The sequence below is a fragment of the Arachis duranensis genome, chromosome 6, assembly GCF_000817695.3.
Source record: "Arachis duranensis cultivar V14167 chromosome 6, aradu.V14167.gnm2.J7QH, whole genome shotgun sequence".
NCBI classification, from domain to species: Eukaryota; Viridiplantae; Streptophyta; class Magnoliopsida; order Fabales; family Fabaceae; genus Arachis; species Arachis duranensis.
In genome coordinates this window covers 54427476-54440184 of record NC_029777.3, presented here as the reverse complement: position 1 = coordinate 54440184, position 12709 = coordinate 54427476, and positions in this window count along the sequence as shown.

The window sequence follows — 12709 nt, the reverse complement described above, 5'->3', positions numbered from 1 at the left end:
TCATGGTGAAACAAGGTATAGAATTGGGTGATATTGTCTCTAAGGATGGTATCTCCATCGACCCGGCTAAGATTGATGTCATTTCCAGTTTACCTTACCCCTCCTCGGTGAAGGAGATCCGTTCTTTCTTGGGTCATGCAGGTTTTTATTGTCGGTTCATTAAGAATTTCCACAAGGTCGCCTTACCTCTCTCCCGCCTACTGCAAAAGGACGTGTAATTTTGTTTTGATGAGGATTGTAAAAAGGCTTTTGACAAGTTGAAGGAAGCGCTAACCACGGCCCCTATTATGTGAGGTCCAAATTGGAATCAACCCTTTGAGATCATGTGCGACACCTCGAATCACACCATAGGAGCCGCGCTAGCATAGCGCGATGGTAATGCCCCTTACACTATAGCATATGCGTCAAAAACTTTGGATTCGGCTCAGTCGAATTACACCACAACTGAAAAGGAGCTTGGTGCACGAAATTGTGATCACACTTTTCACAATACCTTACGTGAGTAAGGGTCGATCCCACGGAGATTGTCGGCTTGAAGCAAGCTATGGTTATCTTGTAAATCTTAGTCAGGAGATTAATGATAAAAATGATTTTGTTTATGAAAAGTAAATAACATGAAATAAATGATACTTGTGATTCAGTAATGAGGAACAGGTTGAGGTTCCGGATATGCTCTGTCGTCTGAATCTCTGCTTTCCTACTATCTTCTTCTCCAAACACGCATGGCTTCCTTCCATGGCAGGCTGTATGATCCTCTCAATGAAAATGATCCAAGTACGATTTCTTCACGGCTGATCAACTGTCAGATTTCTCGTCTCGGATGAAAAATACCAGGCACAGCTACCGCACGGCTAATCATCTATCAGTTATCACTTATGTCAGAATAGGATCTCTCTATCCTTTTGCACATTGTCATTGCGCCCAACATTCGTGAGTTTGAAGCTCCTCACAGTCATCCCCTTTCAGATCCTACTCAGAATACCACTGACAAGGTTTAGACTTTCTGGATCTCATAAATGCTGCCAATTGGTTCTAGCCTCTACCACAAAGGTTCTAATCCCACAGGCTCGGTCAGTGGATCAGAGACCCAAGAGATACGCACTCAAGCTATCGCTCAATGACTACGTTGAGCTCAGATAGAATAGGAGTGGTTGTCAGGCATGCATTCATAAGGTTGAGGATAATGATGAGTGTCATGGATCATTATATTCTCTACTTTGAAGTACGAGTGAGTATCTTAGAATAGAATCAAGCGTGATTGAATAGAAAACAATAGTAATTGCATTAATCCATTGAGACACAGTAGAGCTCCTCACCCCACCTATGGGTTTTAGAGACTCATACCATATAAGATACAATATGAGATGTAAAAAAAGTCATGAGTTACAAAATGAATCTCTAAAAGTAGTTTTTATACTAAACTAGTAACCTAGGTTTACAGAAAATGAGTAACTAAGTGCAGATAATGCAGAAATCCACTTCTGGGGTCCACTTGGTGAGTGTTTAGGCTGAGCTTTGAAGCTTTCACGTGCATAGGCCATTCTTGGAGTTAAACACCAGCTTCGGTGCCAGTTTGGGCGTTTAACTCCAGTTTTAGTGCCAGTTCTGGCGTTTTACGCTAGAAAAGGGTCTTTGGTTGGAGTTTAACGCCCGTTTGGGCCATCATATCTCGGGCAAAGTATGGACTGTTATACATTGCTGGAAAGCCAAAGATGTCTACTTTCCAACGCAGTTGAGAGCGCACCAATTGGGCAGCTATAGCTTTAGAAAATCCTCTTCGAGTGCAGGACAGTCAGAATCCAATAGCATCTGCAGTCCTTTCTCAGCCTCTAAATCATATTTTTGCTCAGGTCTCTCAATTTCAGCCAGAAAATACCTAAAATTATAGAAAAACACAGAAACTCATAGTAAAGTCCAGAAATGTGATTTTTGCATAAAAAGTAATAAAAATATTATAAAAAGTAACTAAAATATACTAAAAGCTACCTAAAAATAATGCCAAAAAACGTATAATTTATCCGCTCATCACAACACCAAACTTAAATTGTTGCTTGTCCCCAAGCAACCAAAAACAAAATAGGATAAAAAGAAGAGAATATACAATAAATTTTAAAATATCAATGAAGCTTAGTTCCAATTAGATGAGCGGGACTAGTATTTTTTTGCTTCTGAACAGTTTTGGCATCTCACTTTATCCTTTGAAGTTCAAAATAATTGGCATCCATAGGAACTCAAAATTCAGATAGTGTTATTGATTCTCCTGGTTTAGTATGTTGATTCTTGAACATAGCTACTTTATGAGTCTTGGCCATGACCCTAAGCATCTTGTTTTCCAATATTACCACCGGATACATAAATGCCACAGACACATAATTGCGTGAACCTTTTCAGATTATGACTCAGCTTTGCTAGAGTCCCCAGTTAGAGGTGCCCAGAGTTCTTAAGCACAATCTTTTTGCTTTGGGTCACGACTTTAACCACTCAGTCTCAAGCTTTTCACTTGGACCTTCATGACACAAGCACATGGTTAGGAATAGCTTGATTTAGCCGCTTAGGCCAAGATTTACCCTTTCCTTTTAGTTTAAAGGGCAATTGGCTTTTTGCTCTTGCCTTTCGGTTCTCACTTGTGTCGGAATAGGATCTTGGTGCACGAAAATTAAAATCACACTTTGTAATCCCGCATAACTAACCAGCAAGTGCACTGGGTCGTCCAAGTAATACCTTATGTGAGTAAGGGTCGATCCCACAGAGATTGTTGGTTTGAAGCAGGCTATGGTTATCTTGTAAATCTTAGTCATGATATCAATAATGGTTTTTGGTTTTAATTAAGAAGACTAAAAGAGCATAAAATAAATACTTGTTATGCAGTAATGGAGAATAGGTCGGAGTTGTGGAGGTGCTCTGTCTTCTGAATCTCTGTTTTGCTACTGTCTTCTTCTTCACGCACGCAAGGCTCCTTCCATGGCAAGCTGTATGTTGGTGGATCACCGTTGTCAATGGCTACCATCCGTCCTTTCAGTAAAAAAGGTCCATATACATGGTTAATCATCTGTTGGTTCTCACTTGTGCTGGAATAGGATCCAGTGATCCTTTTGCGTCTGTCACTACGCCCAACATTCGTGAGTTTGAAGCTCTTCACAGTCATCCCTTCCCAGATCCTACTCGGAATACCACAGACAAGGTTTAGACTTTTCGGTTCTCAGGAATACTGCCGATTGATTCTAGCTTATACCACGAAGACTCTGGCTTCACGGGTTTGAATGCTCTGTTGTCAGGAGAGGCAATCAAACTCGTGAACCAGAAACCCAAGAGATACACATTCAATCTAAGGTAGAACGGAAGTGGTTATCAGGAACGCATTCATAGGTTGAGAATGGTAATGAGTGTAACGGATCATCACATTCATCATGTTGAAGTGAAAATGAATATCTTAGAATAGAAACAAGTGCGATTGAATAAAAAACAGTAGTAATTGTATTAATCCATCGAGACACAGTAGAGCTCCTCACCCCCAACAATGGAGTTTAGAGACTCATGCCGTAGAGATACAATGTAAAACATGAACTTAGCATAAGAGGGTATTTGCTCAAGTGCCTCTGCAAACGGAATCTTGATTTCAAGAGTCCTGAGATAGTCTGCAAAGCGGGCAAATTGTTTATCCTGTTCTACTTGGTGGAGTTTCTTAGGATAAGGTATTTTGGCTTTGTATTCTTCAACCTTGGTTGTTGCAGGTTTATTTCCTACAGAGGTAGGTTGAGAAGCCTTCTTGAGGGAGTTATTATCAGCACTTGCAGGTTTCTGACCCCTCATTGGCGTTTGAACGCCGGGACTGGGGGTTGGGTTGGCGTTTAACGCCAGATTTCCACCCTTTTCTGTCATTTGAATGCCAGAACTGAACATGGTTTGGGCATTTAACGCCACTTTTTCCCCTTTTTTTGGCGTCTGAATGCCAAAACTGGGTGTCCACTGGGTGTTTAACACCAGTTTTTCACCCTTTCCTGGTGTTTAAACGCCAGAATTATTCCTCTCTGGGTTCTTACTTTCCTCAGAGGGATTTTGGGTAGTAGTTTGCTCATCCTCTATTATTTGTTCTTTTCTTGGCTTTCTGCTGCTTTGAGTTGAGGTATTCAATATTTTTCCACTCCTTAATTAAAATGCTTGGCATTCTTCTATTATCTGTTTTGATGACTGCTGTCTTGTCTGGTCAAGTTGTGCTTCCATGTTCTTGTTAGCGTCCTTAGTGTCTTGTAACATCTCTTTAAATTCTGTCAACTATTCTGTTAGATAACATAATTGCTTATTGATTTCAGCAACTTGTTCTAGAGGACTATGTTCAGTGGATACTGCCTTAGCCTCTTCTTGCATGGAGGAGTCACTACTTAAGTACAGATGCTGATTTCTAACAACTGTATCAATGAGCTTTTGAGCCTCTTCAATTGTCTTTCTCATGTGTATAGATCCACCAGCTGAGTGGTCTAGAGATATCTGAGCTTTTTCTATAAGCCCATAGTAGAAGATGTCTAACTGCACCCACTCTGAAAATATTTCAGAGGGGATTTTCTTAGCATCTCTCTGTACCTCTCCTAGGCATCGTAAAGAGATTCATTATCCCCTTGTTTGAAGCCTTGGATATCCAGCCTTAGCTGTGTCATCTTCTTAGGAGGAAAATATTAATTCATGAATTTGTCTGATAGCTATTTCCATGTTCTTATGCTAGCCTTAGGTTGGTTATTTAACCACCTCTTAGCTTGGTCTTTTACAGCAAATGGAAATAGTAATAATCTGTAGATATCCTGATCTATTTCTTTATCATGTATTGTGTCAACAATTTGTAAGAACTGTGCTAGAAACTCAGTAGGTTCTTCCTGTGGAAGATGATGATTGGATTTTTGACGGTTTAGAATTTCACTAATGAAATCTCGTTGTAAAGTATAGTTTCTAAACCAAACAATAATCCTTTCATACAAAAAGTTGTTTGTCACTAGTACAAACCCCTAAAATTTATAAACCGAAGTATTCAAACCTCGGGTCGTTCTCCCTAGGAATTACAATAAAGTGTCTGGTTATTGGTTGTGAGTTATTTTGGGGTTTTGATAAGAAGCATGAAAGATAAATGGCAAGAAAGTAAACTAAGGCCTAAAAAGGTCTTGGCAAGGGTTGGTGGTCAAGGATCTCTATCCTAATCACTAACCAAAATATGAGAATTGGCAAGGATTAATCTCATTAAATCATCCTCTAACTAGTAGTAAAGGAAAGTCAAATGAGCTATATCAATCCTAGTCCATAAGTCCTAACTCTCCACTAATTCAATTAGTGAGAAATAGAGTCAATGGCTCCCAATCATCAATCACTTGGACATTAGTAACTCAAGAGGTCCTAAGTTACCTTTCCAAGCCAAGAGTATAAAACTCTACTCTAAAATCCAACCAAGCATTTCATCAAACACTTGGAAGGCATAAAAGGAAAGCATAGTAAATCAACAACAAGAACAAAATCTAACAACAATTATTGCAAAGAATTAACAACAACAAATCAAAAGGAACACAATTATTATGATTTACCTTGAATTGAATTGAAAGAGAAAGGAAGGAACAATAGCAGATCTACAACAAAATGCAAGAATAACATAAAGGAAATTACAATAAAAGAATAGAAGAAGAATGAATCTAACAACAAGGAATTGAGAAGTAGAAGTAGAAGAATGAATGAATGAAAACCTAGATCTAAGAACTAAGCCTAATCCTAATTCTAGAGAGAAGTGAGAGCTTATCTCTCTAAAACTACTCTAAATTAAAACTATGACTAATGGTAATGAACTAACTCCTTCCCCCTTCAATCCTTGATCCTTTTATCCCTTTCTATCAGCAATTGGCGCCAAATGGGTTCAGAAACCCTTCCAAATCGCAAGGCACGTGTTGCTTTAATGAAGTCATGTGCGGACTGCGACGCGTGCGCGCCCCTGGCCGATTCTGCAATGTGCGCGCGAGCGCCTTGTGCGCGTGCGCATGCATGGCTGATTTCAGTTCTTTGACTTTTCATGCTTCTCTCCACTTGTATGCTTCCTTCCTTGCTCCCTTTGACCCATGCCTAGCCTATTTCAATCCTGGAATTACTAGCAAACACATCAAGGCATCTTATGGAATCAAAGAGGAATTAGAATTCATCAAAATAAGGCTTAAAAATCATGTTTTTACACTTAAGCACAAATACGGGAGAGATTACAAAACCATGCTAATTTATAGGTTAAATGCGAGAAAAGGTCATCAAAATACACTAAATTCACTACTAGATAAACCGTCAAATTGGGGTTTATCAGAAGACCGGAATATTGACTCTAATGGAGGGTATACAGATACTACTCCCATATGAAGCAGCAGTGGGGTTAGCATATGACCCAGAGTCATTCTGGACTGTTCATTTCCACTTAGGTCCATGATGGAGAAAGGGAGATGATATGGATTGGAGATAAAAATATTATATATTCAAAACTAAAATAATTAATTAATTAACTAAAAAGATTTGAAAAATTGGGATAAGGATTTTCGAAAAATAAAGAGAGAGAAAATGGTTAGGAAGTTTTGAAAAATATATGTCTTAAAAGATACTTGTAAGAAAAAATAATTAAAAGAAAAGATTTGAAAAAGATATGATTTTTGAAAACTTGACTGCTAAGATATGATAAGATAAAATTTTGAAATTAAAATCTGAAATTTTTATCAACAAATTCGAAATTTTTGCTTAAAAATAGTTAGAGAATATATATTTTTTTTATTTTTGAATTTTATGATGACAGAGAAAAACACGCAAAAGACACAAGACTTAAAATTTTAGATATGGCACCTTTGTTTTTCGAAAATTTTTGGAGGGAAACACCAAGGGACACCAAACTTAAAAATTTTAAGATTAAAACACAAGGAAGACTTAAGAACACTTTGAAGACTTACAAGAACAACAAGAACAAAATTCAAAGACTCAAGAACATAAAAAGAACACCAAACTTAAAATTTTGACACAAGATTTAATAAAAAAAATTATTTTTGAAAAGCAGATACTAAAAACATAAGCCAACGCTTTAACCAATTGACCTATGAAAGAAAAAGTATTTTCTTGAAGAATCCTTTTTTGAACTTTTTTGAAAATCACAAGAAAAAAAAAAGAAGGAAAGACACAGAACAAGAAAAACTAAAGATCAAACAAGAAAAATAATTAAGAACAAGTAATGAAAAATATGAAGAAAAATAAGAACATGCAATTCAAAAATTATGAAGAAAAATAAAAACATGCAATTGACACCAAATTTAAAATATGAAACTAAACTCAAATAAAAGACTCAAAGAAAAATTAAAAATTAATAAGGAAAAATAATTTTTTTTTAAAAAAAGAAAATAAAGGACTCAGATTTGATGACTCTATAGCAACAATACTAAATTTTTCCTAATCTAAGCAACAAGATGAACCGTCAGTTGTCCAAACTCGAACAATCCCTGGCAACGGCGCCAAAAACATGGTGCACGAAGATTACAATCACACTAACCAAAAAAGTGCACTGGGTCGTCCAAGTAATACCTTACATGAGTAAGGGTCGATCCCACGGAGATTGTTGGTTTGAAGCAGGCTATGGTTATCTTGTAAATCTTAGTAAGGATATCAATAATGGTTTTTGGTTTTAATTGCAAAGACTAAAAGAGCATAAAATAAATACTTGTTCTGCAGTAATGGAGAATAGGTTGGAGCTTTGGAGGTGCTCTGTCTTCTGAATCTCTGCTTTCCTACTGTCTTCTTCTTCATGCACGCAAGGCTCCTTCCATGGCAAGCTGTATATTGGTGGATCACCGTTGTCAATGGCTACCATCCGTTCTTTCAGTGAAAAAGGTCCATATACATGGCTAATCATCTGTCGGTTCTCACTTGTGCTGGAATAGGATCCAGTGATCCTTTTATGTCTGTCACTACGCCCAACATTTGTGAGTTTGAACCTCTTCACAGTCATCCCTTCCTAGATCCTACTCGGAATACCACAGACAACGTTTAGACTTTCTGGATCTCGGGAATGCTGCCGATTGATTCTAGCTTATACCACGAAGACTCTGATTTCATGGGTTTAAAGGCTCTATTATCAGGAGAGGCAATCAAACTCGTGAACAAGAAACCCAAGAGATACACATTCAATTTAAGGTAGAATGGAAGTGGTTGTCAGGCACGCGTTCATAGGTTGAGAATGGTAATGAGTGTCACGGATCATCACATTCAACACGTTAAAGTGCAAATGAATATCTTAGAATAGAAATAAGTGTGATTGAATGAAAAATAGTAGTAATTGTATTATTCCATCGAGACACAGTAGAGCTCCTCACCCCCTGATGATTGGATTTTTGACGGTTTAGAATTTCTCAAATAAAATCTCGTCGAAGTATAGTTTCTAAACCAAGCAATAATCCTTTCATACAAAAAGTTGTTTGTCACTAAAACAAACCCCTAAATTTATAAACCGAAGTATTCAAACCTCGGGTCGTTCTCCCTAGGAATTGTAATGAAGTGTCTTGTTATTGGTTGTGAGTTATTTTGGGGTTTTAATAAGAAACATGAAAGATAAATGGCAAGAAAGTAAACTAACAACTATAAAAGGCTCTTGGCAAGGTATGAAAATTAGAAGTTCTATCCTAGTTATCCTTCTCAATTGTGATGAGAATTGTCCATTGCTACCACTTAGTCAACCCTTACTAAATAAAGGAAAGTCAAGTGGATGAATTGACTTGAGCCACAAGTCCTAGCCAACTCCCAAGGAAAGACTAGCTTTAGTGCACTCCAAACCAATTAGCAATCTCTCCAATTACCAATCAACAAAGGAATTAGATAACTCAAGTGTCACTAATTACTCTATCTAGGCCAAGAGGAACAAAATCTACACTATATCTAGAAAAGGCATTTCAACAAACACAAAAAAGGCAATAAAAGTAAACAACATAAATTGCAAGAATTAAAGAGAGATCTAACTACAAAGGCAAGAGATCAAGAATAGAAAAGTAAAGAAGAACAATTATTATGAATTACCTCTTATTGAATTGAAAGAAAATGGAAGGAACAATAGTAGATCTACAACAAAGCATAAGAACAACATAAAGGAAATTACAACAAAGAAATGGAAGAAGATGAATGTAACAACAAAGAATTGAAAGGTAGAAGTAGAAGAAAGCAAAGATTAAAACCTAGATCTAAGAACTAATCCTAATCCTAATCCTAATTCTACAGAGAAGTGAGACCTTCTCTCTCTAGAAACTACTTCTAAACTAATCCTAATGAGTGAAAATGAACTAATGGTAACTAACTTCTGTTTCCCTCTTCACTCCTTGGGTTAAATAGCATCAGAAATGAGTTGGATTGGGCCCACAAGGCTTTAGAATTCGCTGGCCACGTTTTGCTTTAAGTGAACCAGGTGGCAGCAACGGCGCATGCGCATAATATGCGCGTGTGCGCCACCATACGTGTAGAAACTATGGCAAATCTTATATCTTTTTGAAGCCCCGGATGTTAGCTTTCTAACCCAACTGGAATTGCATCATTTGGACCTCTGTAGCTTAAGTTATGGTCATTTAAGTGCGAAGAGGTCGGCTTGACAGCTTTCCGGTTCTTTCATTTCTTCATGAGTTCTCCAACTTTTCATGCTTTCTTTCTTCATTCCCTTGATCCAATCTTTGCCTCCTAAACCTTAAATCAGTTAACAAACATATCAAGGCATCTAATGGAATCAAGGTGAATTAAATTTATTTATTTTAAGACGTAAAAAGCATGTTTTCACTCTTAAGCACAATTAAAGGAGAAGTTATAAAACCATACTATTTCAATGGATAAATGTGGGTAAAAGGTCATAAAATCTCTTAAAATCAATACAAGATAAAACGTCAAAACGGGGTTTATCAACCTCCCCACACTTAAACCAAGCATGTCCTCATGCTTAAACCAAGAATGAAGTAAGGGTATGGCATTTATTCAATGGAAACTAACTAAATGCAATCTATCTATATGCAACTATCTAAATGAATGCAATTGCTTGGTCAAAATAAATCAATTCCCAAGAAGCATATATGCACAAGGGCTAAAGACTAGCAAGTCTAATCCGCAATTGAATTGAGTTATTAAATATTTTTAAAAACTTGCGTGAGAAGAGATGATCATAGGTGGAAACATGTAATTGAGCATCAAACCCTCACCGGATGTGTTTGCACTCTATTCGCTCAAGTGTTTAGGGTTGACTCTCTCAATTCTTCTCTATTTCATGCTTTCTAAGATTTGTTTTTCTTCTAACAATCAACAAATATTTCATGCATGCATACATATATCATAAGGTCTTTTCACAGTTTGTAATGGGGCTAGGGTTAAGGTTGGATGCATATTTGGTCAAGTGAGCTTAAAATTTGAATCTTTGATAAACTTAGACTTCCCACCTAACCTATGACATCCTATACAATTTCAAAGCTAGCCTAACTACCCATTTTTCACCTTTTCACATACTCATGCATTTTCTTTTTTCATTTCACAACACTTATGTATTGATCTTATTGAGCTTCACTTTGGGGCATTTTGTCCCCTTTTTATTATTTTTTTCTTTTTCTTTCTTTTTCTATTTTTTTCTTTTCCATATTATTTTTCTTTTCTTTTTCTTTTTCTCATTTTGCATTTTTTTTATATACAAGAACATCAATGCATAAGGTTTTACATTTGATCAATATATGAGTATGTACCAAATTCCCAATATTTACACTAATAATACAAAACTACCCTTTTATTCACCCAATGTCCCAAGGTTCCCACACTTGAATGATATTCACAGACACTAGCCTAAGCTAATCAAAGATCCAAATAAGGACATTTATTATTTTCCGCTTTAAGGCTTGTAATGTGCTAAATTAAAGAACGAAGTGGGTTAATCGTAGGCTCAAATTGGCTAACAAAGGAATATAAAAGGTAAGGCCATTTGGGTAAGTGAGCTAATGAAATGATGGCCTCAATCATATAAATGCATGAATACACAAAATAATGGACATAAAGAATCAAACAAATCAAAGATTACACTCGTAGAGAGAGAATAATGCACACAAGAAGGAAAATAAGTGGTTATAAGATGTAACCACACCATTAGGCTCAAAACTCACTTGCTTGTGTTCTTAGCTCAAAAACATGATCCACAAGATATATAATTCAAGCAAGTTTAATGAAAAGTTTTCACTCAAATCAATTGGTGCCCTATAGATAAAAATCCTTGAAAAATTTCATTATTTTGACTAAGCTTATTTTGTATATATATGCAAAAATAAGAAAATGCAAGTAAAAATCCTAAAGTCCTAGAATGAAATGCAAAAAAAAAATGTTGAGATTAGAAATTTGTCACCCAAAATCGCCGAGTTTTTAAAAAATTTTTGCTATATTTTTGCACCAATACAAGCATTCCAAACCTCCAAACAGCTACCAAAACACCATAAAACCTTATTTAACATGTTATACTACCAATTAAACTCAACTAACTAAACAAAATATGAAATTAAACTAATTATATCATTATGTACAGAAGGAAAAATGAAAAGAATTTACCATGGTGGGGTGTCTCCCACCTAGCACTTTTATTTATTGTCCTTAAGTTGGACTTATGGGGAGCTTCTCTCAAGGTGGCTTGTGCTTGTACTCATCTTGGAACTTCCACCAATGCTTGGTTCTCCATTGCGCCCCAAGATTCTTCATGGATTGAGCCAAGTGTTGATGGAGTTCTTCACAAGCTTGGGGCTCCCAAAGTTGGTCCTCTTTTTCTAATCCGGGATCCCACACTTTATATTCACACCCGTTGATCATCATTATTAGTCCATCCGGTTAGTGAGTAACGTGAATTCTCCATATAATGGCCAACAATCCTCCTAGACCCATCTATTTGAGCACTACTCCAACCTTTATATCTCATGTTTGATGCATCAACCATAATGAGCCTTGATTTGCAATGCCCACCATAAAACCTTTTCCGTTTATGCTTCATCCCACAAACTTTCCTAAGTTGGCCATCCGTTTCAAGCAAATCATATTCAAGTGGGATAATAAAACTAATAGAAATGAATTTCACCCACTCAAATGAAGGTGTAGATGGCGACCTAGGCAAAGATGCTTCCAAAGATCTTAACAAAGCATAACCAACCCTCGTTCTTCTATTTCTAGGGACTTCCACCTCTTCACAAGATCTCTTGATCTCAATCCTTTGTTCAATAATTTTATCTAAACCTTTTCCTTTACTCAAATCATAATAGTGAGGGTGAGAGAAATTTACCTCCTTAACGCTTTCAAATCCAACCGGAGAAGGTTCTTTATGCTCAAAGGATTCTTCACCACTAAGACTTGATGCTTGATCTTCATCACCAAGGGAACTCAATTCTTTCTCTATCCCATCCAAGTCTTCATATGGAATATGCCTTTAAAGGTGTGCACTTTCCTCCCTAGCATCAATTTCAATCATCTTGGAGGGGTTTTCTTCAACTCTATGTTCCCATGGAGGCTCCGCATCTCCTAAGTCTTCTACCACTTCTTCCTTGTCTTCAACAATTAAAGCTTCCTCCAATTGTTCCAATACAAAGCAACTTCCTTCATTTCCCACCGGAGTTTCCAATCTCTCCTTCATGCTATGTTCTTCATTCGATTCTCTACATGTAGCCATGGGAGTTCCTTGAGTGTTCAA